General features: G+C 36.4%; 1 protein-coding gene across 1 annotated transcript in view; it reads left to right on the forward strand.

The window, feature by feature from the left end:
- Positions 1-1,992: 1,992 nt before the first annotated feature.
- Positions 1,993-14,236, forward strand: part of PDE7B (phosphodiesterase 7B) — a 386,530-nt gene continuing 374,286 nt past the window's right edge. Inside the window, exon 1 of the mRNA XM_033102909.1 lies at positions 1,993-2,014. The gene's annotated coding sequence lies outside the window, so the exon portion shown is untranslated. The remainder of the gene's footprint in view (positions 2,015-14,236) is intronic.

Genomic DNA, 14,236 nt, shown 5'->3' on the forward strand with positions numbered 1-14,236 from the left:
GATGTTTAGGAAATATGAAGTATATGTAAATGGTGAGGCAGAGCTCTGCAGAGTAGGAAGCTACACAGAAGAGCCCAAGAAATATGCAGAGAGGACCCCATGAGTCTTTAAAAAACATTAAGACATGCATGCATCGGGTGAAAATCGATAAGGTTGAGCAAGGAACAGCTAGGAAGTTGTGAGCTTAACAGGTTTCCACAACTCACACAAGCCTGGGAATAATTTGCATTACCACCAGATAGAAAGGAGAGGCTTTATTGATCACTTAGAGAATGCCACAAAGGCTCCAGAAGGGCTACACTTTACTAGTAGGCTGCATTATTCCTGGAATAAAGGTTCCTCTAGACCTGCCTGAACAAAACTTAAAAACGAGCCTCAAAATGATCTAACTAAATACCCACATTAGGAAAAAAGTATATCAACGATAAATGATCTAAGTTTATTACAGTCTCCACCGTAAGACGCTAGAAAAAGTAAACCTAAAGAAAGTAGAATAAAAAAAATAAAAAAGATAAGAAGAGAAGTAAAAAACACAAAAGAAACACTGAGAAAATTAATAATTCATGAAACCCATAGCTGGATCTTTGACATCAATAAAATTGATAAATACAAGTATCTAGCTAAGTTGATAGAAGTTAGATAAACATATAGCTGAAAGAAAGAAGACACAAATTATCAATGTCAGGAATTGGAGAGGGGACATCACTACAGATTCTACAGATTTTAACTGGATAATAAGGAAGTATTATTTACAAATTTGTGACAAGAAAGTTGGATTGTTGTGAAAAGCATCCTGTGGTGGCAGTAGTCATCAAACAAAACCCAGCATAAAAACAACAAATCATTTATTGAGTAGTTTTACGTGGCAGGTCCTGGCTAGGCACGGTAGAAACAAATGAAGACCCACCAAAGGAGAAAAGCAAAGGCTATTTATTCAGAGCTTGCTGTATACCAAAGGAATCAATTACATTTTGGCAGAGAGTCAAAGACACGCAGAAGAGTAAGAAAACTTTATAGTGGAATAAAAGGGAAGGCTTCAGGTATGTCCTGAATGGAGGCTATTAGAATGTTGAAGCTGAAGCTCAGCGAATTAGAAGCAGAGCATCTTCTGTAATTGGTTAGGGGTACAAATTTGACTTTCTCTAGTTGTTCCTATGTTAGAAGTGGGGACAAAAGTTAAGGGCACTATTGGTTATTAATCAAGTCCTGGAGATATTTTGGGCTGGTTGGTAGAGAAGTAATTGTTTACTTTCTTTAATTATTATTGGATATAACAGTCTGACTTCCTACAAATCTGACTTGTAGCAGGCTTGCGAACTGGACTATGCATTGTAGACAAGGGGTTTGATATTCTGGCCAGGTTGCAGGTCAAAGTTCTATTTTTACGTCTAGTCTGGCCATTGTCTGTTTGTATATTCACTCCCTCAGTAATAAATGCCTTAGTGATACACCCTTCATTTTGACAGTATAATGAAAAGTATGATCCAGTCCTCCTGGGAACATCTGAGCAGGCTTCACAGTGAAGGCAATATTTGAAATAAATCTTGAAGTCTAAGGCAAAGGGAAGAGGAAAAGAAATTGCTGCTAGAGATTATACAACATTTGCAAAGAAGCACACAGGCAAGTGTGTGGTTTTTTCCGGAAAGTGGTGACCTTTTAGAGAAGCTTGAGCAAAGGAGGGTGGGGGATAGAAGATGAGCCAGGAAAGAAGGTTGGAACCAAAGTATAATGGACTTTGAATGCTGTTCTAAGACATAACCTTTATGGATTCCAGGGGAGAGGGGGATGCTTTCAAGCCAATAGTTATAATATTAGATTTGTATTTAAGGAAGATAATTCTTGTGACAGTGGAAAAATGCATGGGGTGTGTCAGGAAACTGAAAGCTTGCACGCAAGCTGGGATGGTACTTTACACATTGAAGGAAGTGGTGATGAAGGCCTCGATCTGAGCAGGGGCAGTGGGGATGCAGCCAAGGGCAGACAGAGATGACCAGGGCAGCATCTTGGACACAGAGTAAGTGCTCTGTAAATATGTCCCGTTTTTGAGTAAATAAATGGCATATCTACGAAGTGGAATGAATTGGGCTTGGTGACTTGATCGGACGTTATCACATAAAGATAGGACAGCGTCAAAAACTATCAAAGTTTTTAGCTTTAATGACTAATTGTACAGCAGTGCCATAGTATGAAAAACAGGGACTGTGGCAGGGTATTGGTGAGGATGCCAAGTTCAACTCTGAGCATTTCTTCGGGGCTTATAAAGTTGGGATGGAGTTTTGGCACGATGGTGTGAGGCTGGGTCTGGGCGTCACTGGTAGCACATAGGGAGCAATTGGAATCATGAGCAGGGGTATGATTGGTCAGAAAGACGTTTGAAATCTAGGAAAAGCGGTCCAGTCCTTGAATACAGTGATTGTAAACAGGATTCAAGAAACCTGCATGTGTGGCTAGGTGGCCTCTCTGGGGATGGCGTTGGTGGAGGAGCATGACAGTAATGAATCAAAATAATTGTTACAAAGCAAAAGTATTCCTTAGTTGGGGGCAAAGGAAATTCTACACATCACAAGATAGAAGGGAAAGTGGCAGTGATTGCCAACTAAAAATTGTCCCTATGTTCCTTTGGAATTTCCCCTTTAGATCGCTTTATGCCCAGTTTAGCCATTCATCTACTTAGTGGTAGGGAGATGCAACAGCACACTTTTTAAGAAAAACTTCAGAAATCAGATTGTGTGGAATGTATAGAACTCTGAGGATCTGACTCTTTGAAGCATGGACTTCCTGTGGCATGAGGGGACCTGAGGTGGAGTCCAAGCTCACCCTATTTCTGTGACCTTGACCATGTTACTTCTTTGAGCTACATATTGAGGTTAATTATGTTCACCTTGAAGAGTTTTTATGATTAAATGAAATAATTCTATATAATGTACATAAGATACCCAGTGGTATCCAGCACATACTTTGTGATCAATAAAAGTTGTTATTATGAATAAAACTAGAAGAGTGACACTCAAGATAATCTGTAAATACAATTTCTATTTTACCAAATGCAAAATTGTTTATTTTATGAAGAGACTCATGCGGAACTTAATTTTTTTTCTCTTAGCTCCTCCTTAGTCATAAAAGTATTTTGCTTCAATAAAATCAATTATTTTTTTTTCCTAGAAAAAGATTTTTTAAAACTTTCAAAAAAACGTTTTATTATTTCTTTGGTGAGCATATATGCTTATCTTTATCCAAAATTACTCTGAGGATTATTTCCTGTATGACATTTTCAGGTAACAAGCATTTATTGGGTACTTACCATGTGTCATGATACTCTGTTGGGCACCAGAATCCAAAGATAAATAAGGCTACTTCTCTTGAGAAATTCATTCACTCATTCACTCCATGAAATATTTATTTAGAAGCTAATAAAGTGTAGGTGCTTATCTTAGGGTTGGAAATCCAGTGAGGAATAAAAGAATGCATAGATTCTGACCTTTGGAAGGCTTAATTTAAGTGGCAAGAGAGGTAAGAAACAATAAATAGGTACATAAAAAAATAAATGCAGATGCTTAATGGAGAAAAGAATAAAGAAATAATAGTAGAGATTGACTGGAAGAAGCCTGCATGTGTGGCTAGGTGGCCTCTCTGGGGGTGGCATGGGTGGAGGAAAATGACAGTAATAAATCAAAATAATTATTACAAAGCAAAACTGTTCCTTAGTTGGGGGCAAAGGAAATTATACACATCACAAAAACAGCCCAGTAGGGAGGAAAACTATAAATGCTTTAGAAATAAATTACTTTGGAATCAAATTTCATTTTAGGTTTTATATGTTCATATCTCTCACTTTATCCTCATTCTTGAACTAAGAGTAAAACTTAAGATAGGAAAAAAATATCAGTTTTCTTAGATTCTCCCGAATATTCACTTTGAGTAAACATCGTGATTGCAAATTAAACTAAGGAATGTTGGAAGTAATTTCTGTTATAAGTAAGATTTTTGTGTCGTTAAATCCCCAACCAAATAGGTCTTCATCTTCTGTATCTTTGAAGTCCAGGCTGAGGGTCTTTAAGTTCCTTAATTATCCAACCAGCATGTAGAATCAAAGATGGTAGTTTCGAACTGAAAAGGACCATCTGTCCAAGTCACCCTTATTTTACAGATGGTGAAATGGAAAGAAATAGTAGAAAACAAAATAATAGAAAATTAAAAAGGTAACTGGCAGAACAAGAACAGAAAACTTGGCTTTATATCATCAAATTCAGGGAATGAGATCTTTCCAATGTTCTCATCCATTCAATAAACTAGTGCTTTCCACATGCCAGGCACTGTATTAGGCTCTGGGTACACTGAAGAGTCAAAAGTTCTTTGCAGGAAATCACTCACATTCCCTAGAACTTTACAGATTGCCTGCAGATATGTCAACGAAGCGAATTATAATTCATAATGTGTCAAATGCATTAGCCATAAATTGAAAATGTCAAATTGAGACATGAGAACATCCTTGAACATGCTCGTTCTTTATCCTTCTGCATTAAGATTTTTTAAAACTGTATTTCAATGGAGAAGACTTTTGGATTATAGATTTTGAGTTTAAGTCCAGACTCTGAGAGCTAATAATTTCTGACCTAGAAAATGTTGTTGAGCTTCACTTGCTAGTGCCAAATTGTGACAAAAGTCACCAGCCCAATGTTAGAAGCATATAGTGGGCACTCAATGAAGGTTTACCTTTTATTTTCCTTTGCAATTTTAAAATTTCTTACAAGGAAATATGCTTACAAGTGTCTGCAAAATGGAACTATAAGATGTGATCTATTCATGCAATGATTTTCATTGAATATAAAATTCAGCTTACATTTAATTTGTTGCAAATATCATTTCTTAGTTATTTAAGTTAATTTAGTGATAATTAATCTTCTGTGATTGGAAACTGATCACATTTGATTGATTTGTCTGAATCACTAAAATTCTTTTCACTTTCCTACATCAAACACAGACCGGTGTGTATTTATTTTTATTTAATCACTACTGTGATTGTAAAGGCCAACTAAAGTCAGAACAAAAATTACCTTCTTCATTTATTTCTTTCCTTTATTCATACATTTTCCTCTGACCACAGAACATATGAAAAATAGGAACATCAAGTTAGTGATCTATGAAACATTAGGCAGCCATGTGAAATAGAAAGGCTAGTTTTGAATCTTAGCTCTCATGGTTACTACCTATGTGATTTTTTACAGGAGGGTTACACTATTAAGCTTCAATAGCCTCCTCTGTAATATGTGGATATTAATGCCTATCATAGGATTGCTAAGAGGATTAAATGAAATAATATCTGTAAAGCATAGTAATTAGCACATAAAAAGTGTTTAATACCTAGTAACTATTTTTTAATCTCATTAGATATTTGCTGTTTTTAAAAAAATTGTTTGATTGCCAAGAGTTAACTGCTGCCTTTTGTTGACATAGTTGAACTTAGATGAGCATTTGAGATCCTATCTATCATTTGGCACTTAGGCAATTAGTGTAGAGTATAATATAAATATTGTCTAGATTCTATTTTAGAGGCTATCAGTAAGAATACCCTCATCTGCCAGAGATTTAATACCTTAATTTATTTGACAAGTATCTATTAAATGCTGACGTTGTGCAAGGCATCGTGGTGGTTTCTTCTCTAAGGGACAAGAAAGCAATGAAATATGAACCTTGTCCTCAAAAGGAATAAAGGCCATAAAAATTACAATGCACATATAGAGAATGATGCATATGTATATTTTTCTTTCCTTGTTTATCCTGCCTCCCCAACTCCTGAAATTCTTCCACCCTGCCCTCTGGAATTCACAGTCAGTCCTAAAAAAAATATTTTCTGTATCCTCAGTCTTTCTCTAACTGAAACCTAGTTCTCTTATGATACTGCTTCCTCCACAGGCTTCTCAAGAACTAACTCTTTTTTCTCTATATCCCTAGTACATTGAGCCTAACACTAAGGTCGATGTCCTCCTTGCTTCTCATTGCTGCATTATCCACTATGGTAGCCACTATTCCCATGTGGCATTTAAATTTAAATTCATTAAAATTAAATGATATTGAAAATTCAGTTCCTCAGTTCCACCAGCCACATTTCGAGTGCTCAGCCGCCACTTGTGGCTGGTGGTTACTGTATTCTGGACAGTGCAGATACAGGACATGCACTACATTGTAAGGGAAGCACTGTTCTAGACTATTCTTTCAGCTTCCTCTTCCAACCCCCCAGCTTTGAGTCTTATGCCATCAGCCTATGCCATGCACTGCTCAAATCTTTTGACCGTCACCCACATGTCACTCAGTCTTCTTCAGCATTCACCTAGATGATCCTCCCCACATGTTGGCATTTCAATTCTTTGACCTCTTCTCCTCCAAGAATGTATCCTTTGTTCTACCTCAGTCCCCACTCCCATGGTCAGAGCCTAGACCTTATCATTACCAACAATCTTCTGTCCATAATATCAGCCTTAAACATTCTGTTTTCCAAAAACCACATCTAATATTCCAACTCATTCTATTATTTCCCGTTCCTTATACAGTTTAGATTCCATGGTTCATCATCACGTTCATTCCTTGAACATACTGTCAGGTTTGCCCTGCTCTCACACTATATTATTCATCCGGTAAAACCCTACTCTGGAAATATTCAACTCTTTGGCTGTTCTAAACCTATCCTCTCCAAGATGAACACAGCTAGAGATAACTACAACCACGTTGACTATTGTCATTTAAAATTCATTCACTCTTCCTAGTCAACATTTCTCAATCTCTTCTTAAACTCCAAAGATCTCCTTCCCCATCCTGGTGGACTTCCACATCTTACTATTGTAAAATCAATCAGAAGAGAACTTTCCTATTCACTGAATTAAGGAAGAAATTCCACCACCCCCCTTCCCCCAACCTCATTTCACCTCTGCAGCTACATCCACATTTATATACCTCTCTTTATAGGTAAACATTCTAAAACTGAGTTTCTATACTCCTTCTTCCTTTTAGCTGTTCCACTTTGCACATTTTCTCTAGAACCTTCTCCAAACAGGGTTTTGACATTATCCCCTACCTATTTTTTTATTAAGTCATTAATGAATACCATGTTGCTAAATCTAATATTATAGTCCTAGTTTTCATCGCAGTAATATGTTGGAAGGCTGATCACTTACTGCTTTTAAAGACACTTTCTTTTTGCTTCTCAGACACCACTTTCTTTTGGATTTCTTTTCTTCTTCTTTTTTTTTTTTTAAGTGAAATTTCCTGGGGTGATAATGGTTAGTAAAATTACATAGGTTTACATAGTAAAATTACATAGGTGTCCAATTCTGTCATACATCATCTATATATCACATTGTATGTATGTTCACCACTCAGAGTCAGTTCTCCTTCTATCACCATATATTGGATCCCCTTTACCCTCATCTGTCACTCCCTCCCCCCTTACCCTCCGGTAACCACTAAACTATTGTCTACATCACTGGCTACTCCTACTCAGTCTCCTTTGCTTATTCCTTCTTATGTCTCTAGTTTCTGAATGTTGGAATGTCCCAGGGCTCAGTCTTTATCAATCTTTTTCAATCTACGTTACCCTTGGTAATCTCGTTCAGCCTCCTAGTTTTTCATGCCGTCTACGCACTAAATTTCTCTGTCTTTCTCTTTTTAATCTCAAGTTCAAAACTTCTCTCCAACTCCCAACTCTCATATTCATCTATTTACTTAAAATCTCCACTTGGTTGTCTGTCATTTCAAAATTGATACATTCCAAACTGAGTTCCTGATTTCCTTTGCCAAACTTCAACCTGTTGTTATCTTCCCCAACTTACTAAATACCCATTTCATTTTTTCAGGTGCTGAGGTCAAAAACTTTATTCTTGACCTTTCTGTTTCTTATACCCACCATTTACTCTATCAGCAAATCTTTGGATCTATTTTCAAAATATATTGGAACCTACGTTTTACCACCTCCTTTGCTTCCCGGTGGTCTAACATCATCTCTTGTCCAGATGATGCAATGGCCACACAATCAGTCCTCTGCTTCTGTACTTGCCCTTCTACTGTCTATTCTCAAAAAAAAGCAGCCAGAGTGATCATAGTAGAATATAAGTCAAACCATATGTGTTTTCTGTGCCCCAAATTCTCTACTGGTTTCCCATTTCATTCAGAGTGAAAATCAAAGTCTGTACAGTGGCCTAAATGCTCAATAGAGTCTGTCCATTTTAACTCTTTGATTTTATCTCCTGTTACTCTTCTACTAAGTCTCTCTACTCCAGTCATACTGGCCACTTGCTGTTTTTCTAACACAGCATCACACTTCTGTCTGAGGGCTTTTGCACTTGCTGCCTTATGTCTGAAATGGTTTTCCATGAGACTCATGCCAGGCCTGCTCATTCTCTACGTTCAGAGTGAGGCTTTCCTGACCAATTTATCTGAAATTGAAAAGCTGTCTCCGATCCCCAGCACTCTCCAATTTTGTTCTCAACTTTATTTTTTCTACATATTTTGTCTCTGTCTTTCTCCCTCTCCCTTCTATATTTTTTCCACTAAAAGAAAAGCAATGAGATTTTTAAAAAAATTTTTGCTTGTTTTATTCATTGCTAAGTCCTCGACACATGGTACGTGCTCCATAAATAATTATGTGATGAATGAATGGTGTTATCTATAGTAGTTGTATAATATATTTCCTGTATTTTTTAATTAAAATGTTTTGTTTCTTTCCAAGCTTATTTTTTTAAAAAAAGCATTTAAATTTTTTAGATAATAGGGGGCTTTTAGGTCAATAATGGAGTGGGAGGATGTATTATAACCACATGATACACTCCAAAAACAAAACAAAAAAATTCATAGAGAATTATTTTTACAGATGTCAAAAACAAACTATTTTGCTCAGGAAAGAGAGTGAGAGAGAGAGAGAGAGAGAGAGAGAGAGAGAGAGAGAGAAAGAAAAAGAAAGACAGAGAAAGAAAAAGAAGGAAAGGAAGGAAGGAAGGAAGGAAGGAAGGAAGGAAGGAAGGAAGGAAAGAAAGAAAGAAAGAAAGAAAGAAAGAAAGAAAGAAAGAAAGAAAGAAAGAAAGAAAGAAAGAAAGAAAAAAAAAAATAAACAACGACCAGGGCCTAGAAAAGGGAGAGCACGTATATCAGAGTGGGGGCTAATGTTGCATGCCTACTGGCAAGCCAGGACTAATCAGGACAAAAGGGGCCGGGTTTTAGTGTCTGATGAGGAGGAGGTGCTGACCAGGGTGAAGGACCAGAGGGGGACCAACAGGGAAAATATGGGGGTGGGACCTTATAACGAGTGGGGGACTGAATTCGTTCCACTCAATGAAGAGGAAGAATCACCATAAAGAATTGGAGCCTAGCCCACATCCCTTGTATGGGGTCGAAAATTGCACAATTTATGTGGAGCAATATCTCCAAGGCTCTAATTTAAGGCCAAGTTTGGAGCCATGAAACCCAGAGGGCCAGACTGTGGCCCATCAAACTCAGGCTAGTGGTTGCCTGTAGAGAAAGGGAGGGGGAAGGGTAGTGGTCAAAGAGGGCTTCAACTTTATTTGTAGTATTTATTGGGAAGATAAAAAAGCAAATATGAGAAAATATTACCCATTTTCAATTATTGATGAAAACATGGGTATTTTTCTGTTATTTTATGTACTTTTCAGTCATTTAAAAAAGAAATAAAAACAAATACGAGTAGCTTCTGTAGTCTTTCTGTGGTAATTCTAGTAGCTTAGGTCTTTTTTCTATATACTTCATTTGGTAGAATCAAGAGTGATGAAAATAATTGTATATATATATATGAAATATATATATATTTCTTTTCTTGTAATTTATAATGTATTACAACATTAAAAAGTACTGTCTCGAGATAAAAGTGAAAAAAGTGTCACATCTACTTGTGTCCTCTGGTACCCTTGATCAATTGTGATAACACCAACTTGGAAGGAACTCAAACCCACAGGACTTCCCGTGCAATTCACATCATATGGCATTTATCATGAATGAGAATTGAAACCAAAAGAAGCACTTAAGTATCTTTGGCCATTTACACATGATTGTCAAGTAGACCTTATATTGGGTGTGCACTTTTTTGTGTGTGCTGCGTCTTTAAATTAAAAATGTAAAACTCTTTGTTCAAAAAGTACTGCAAGTTTTTTTTATTGAGTGAAAATTGCTCAAGGAATATTTATTTGCTGTAAATCTTCCTGAAACTTTGTACTGGATACAATAATCGATCTAATACTGATAATATTCTGTGTAAAGAGCAATATGTTTCTGATAGTGAAGAACAGCCACTTATGCTAATACTTGTAGATGATAAAAATAACTTACATATTCTTGAATGCTAATTTGGAATAAGAGCAGCTTTGTTGTTCTGCCTCATATATTGTTCTTTTAGATATGAGTTTTCTCTCTTAACATCTCACCTTAAAATAAAATTCTCTGCTCTTCACTTAAAAAACAAAATGTATTCCCCTGTGAGAAATTGTTTCCACTCAAAATGTCATTTTAAAAAATATGCTTTGAATCATCCTGTTGCATCCCCTGTTAACTTTTGTTTTGGCTCACTGTATATTTGAAAACTACTAAATAGGTCTTACTCAAATTTTCCAAAACAGTTCTTTATTGGAAAAAGACCAGGAATTAGAAACATAAATGTTTGGACCCAAAAATGTTCTTCCAAATTTTAGGAACTTGGTGAAACTAGATGTTTAAAGTAAACTTTTTCTCTTTTATGTATTGAACTTACTTGACATCCCATGAAGATGTACATATAATCAAAGTTTATAATTTTTATAAATATGATCTGCTTGGATCTTACATCCAGTCTTGGAACCTGTGACCTGGAATGACAGCCTGAACCTTCTCCAAAGGGAGTGATTATCTATTCCTCTATCATTTACCACATTCAGAGTATGTGGATGTGAATGTCTGCAGAGCATTCTGAGATATCCAGAAAAAAAAGTTTATTAATTCCAGATGTGTGACCAAAATGGGGATCTTTTCAATGGGAACAGCAATTGGGAAAACCAGAAGATAGAATTAGAGGAAGCATTTTAACCATGGAGTGATGAGGAAGGTAATGAAAAGTAGAAATCTAGAGAAGAGTATATAAACTGAGAGCTAGATCGGATGTCATCCCCAGCATAGCATGTGCAGGAGTTCTGACAACAGCTGATAATGTTTTAAAATTCATATTCTTTTTATGATACTGAAATGTCATAATTGTGCTTAAAAATCATACAAAGCACTAATAATATAGTACCAGTGATGGACATGGGGTTTGTGCCATTCTCCTAGAAATTTCAAAATGATTAGTATAGCTTCCATGAAGTGAGTGTGAGGCATGTATGCTAGTCTTCAGACCATTACCATTAAGGAAGATGATTGTATTAATGAACGGGGACTTACACAGTAATGAGCTCTTTGAGAGGAATTAAGTCACTTTGATGAATATAATTACCTTTCTCACTGACTTAATCAAGGTTAAACTCTAACATATAACCCCAGATCACTAACTAGAATTCTGTGTCTGTCTGAAAACCAAATTTTGGAACTTAGTTTTCACCTGGATTCTTCATCCTTGTGTTCCGAAACCTAGCTAATTAGCAGGTACAACTGTGGAACTTAACAAAGGGTCCAGGTTCATGGCCTTTACCCCAGACCACTAACTTAGAGTCCCTAAGATGGACTTTGGGAATCTGGCTTGTGTTTATAAACTCTCCAAGTGGTCAAGAACCCTTGTATAATAGAGATGTGGTTCAGGTATCAAAAACTTCAAAACTTTGAGTGATTTATTAATATTTTGTGTATGATATAACAATAAAATCTAGGATTCATTGTGTATGTACTGTGTACTGGATGTTAACATTCATTTTCTCTGTCTGCATGCTAATGTGTCTAGGAGCCATTATTCCTATTTTTCAAGTGAGAAGTTAAATAGCAGAGCAGGTCTGTAGCTTGACTGAGGTCTTACAGTCGTTAAGAGGCAGAGGGGGAATTCTGACACAGTTCTGCCTAACTCTGGAGCTTGTTGTCCTCTGAGAATAGCATAGATATAAATGTTCCAATCTTTCGTACAATGTCCTGACTGTGTATACTAGGTTTGGTCTTGTCATATTTAGTAAAAAGAGTTTTATATTGATTTCCAGCAAGTCCCAACAATGTTCAGCGTGCCATTTCAGTATCATTATTGTTCTTTGTGCTGTTGAAGGCTTTGAATTGTGAGGTGGTACTAGAATGCTATGCCTGATTCTCATGATCTCTTAGCTATTAAATTCTTTGAATGATGATGATGACAGGGAGAAAAATATGGAAAATATGTGATATGCTTTCTCTCCTCATATGGAAGGGAGAAGAGACTTTATATATGTTTAGGGGTCTGGTATTAAATAAAATGTCCCAGCAGTGAGCTTCTCTCTCTTTGCCTGCTTCCCACTCCTCTTTCCATGCTGGCTAGATTTTGGTCTATTCCCAATAGTGCAGGCGGCTGTAGAAAGTACCCCTCCGCTATGGGGTGAAAGCTCACTAGTAATGTTCTCTCATTCTTCTGTCAATAATGACCACTCAGACTTTTCCATAACTAGTTACTGCTTTGAAATTTGGCAGGAGGGTTGAGACTTTCTTCATTTCTGGGTCATGCCTATAGATTTCCAGCAGATAATCCCATTTTTGGTTCCCATGATCTATTCTTTTATAAGGCTATCTGCAAGTTTTATTGTAATCTGTGCTGTATTGCAAGAAATGACAAACCAAGAATTTCCTACCGTGGGTTCTCTATAGAAAGGCAATTATGTGAATAAAAATTCTATAGGAAATCGGTTATCATGGTCAAACTTCATAGAAGCAATAAAATATGCTCATCTATTAAATATAGCATGTGTCCTAAAATGTTAAAGCAAAAATGATGATGGAAAAATACAGGAATTTGAAATGAATGAATTTTGCCTTGTTCATAAAGGAAAGGCATTCTTTTCAGTTTACACTGGGATTTTGCTTGCCAGGATCATCCTGCATATATGTTCAGAATTGTATTATTTATGTTTTTATCTCTGTTATATTGCTGTGCCCCAAATAGACTTCGATAATTCTGCATATTATTTCAGGGAATGGAGGGAGATGCTTTTCTGGCCACCTGGCAGCCGTACGGAAGGAGAGTACTTCGTGTTCACTTGCTCCACTCTCTTGAAGTTGTCAGGCCACTTGCATACAAGCTGGATGTTTACAGTTGGGGCTCTGGAGGAGGGGAGAATATTTTGGCTAATGTGCGCTGACGTCAATGGCTTAAGTCCCGGTCAGTTGAGATACTCTTGTTGCTTAACAAATGCCTGCCCATTTTCTGGTTCAGCTTAAAAAATGCTGACAGTTGCCTTGTAGATTGTATTGGAAAGAAGAGCTCTGTCATTGAAACTAAAAGCTCTTCTGAGCTTAAGCACAGTAAATGTGGTTAACTTATGTACTCCTATATCTTTCGTGTGTGTGTGTGTGTGTAATGATCAAATTTCTATGTGAGAGAGGAACAGAAATAGCATTTAGATGGCAACCTGGCTGTGTGGCATACATAAAAGAGTTTTTCCCCCACCCACGCACTATAAGGGCAAACTTTATTTTTCATGGCCCAATTTTTCTATCATACAAAAGTTCAATATTTTAAAAGAATAAAGGACTCTCCCTTTTCTGACTTTCTCCCACATCCTGCTCTAGTCTTTGATAGTATTTCTTCTTTGGGGATCTGTACTCTGGCATCATTTGAATTACAGAACAGAACAGTTCTGCTTAAGATCCCCAATAATAGAATAATAAAGTATGAAATTATCAACTTTTCAGAAATAGATGCAAGCACTCACTTCTCCATGCTCACAGTTGAAATTAGAAAAAAGAAAACAAACATTGATTTTTATTTTGTTCCTTTTCAAGAAACTTAACCACTGCAAAGGGATGTAAAGATTTATGAAGATATAATTAGAGTACAAGCCAGAATATGATTTAAAAAACAACAAAAACATTCAAGAACATAAATAGGAGATTGCAGAAGATAAATATTACATGTTAGGGTAAATCCGTTTCCAGAAATAGGGTGGATGAGATACTCTAAAAGCTTTCCACACAATATACTGGACAGCTGGATAAAATATGACAAGTATCTTTTTTTTAAAGAAAACATTAAAACTTTACTAAAATATATAAAAGAATATCACAATAAATGGACATAATACAATGACCCTGGAAAGGGTACCTCATT

Source organism: Rhinolophus ferrumequinum, chromosome 3, assembly GCF_004115265.2.
Source record: "Rhinolophus ferrumequinum isolate MPI-CBG mRhiFer1 chromosome 3, mRhiFer1_v1.p, whole genome shotgun sequence".
In the NCBI taxonomy this organism is placed as follows: Eukaryota; Metazoa; Chordata; class Mammalia; order Chiroptera; family Rhinolophidae; genus Rhinolophus; species Rhinolophus ferrumequinum.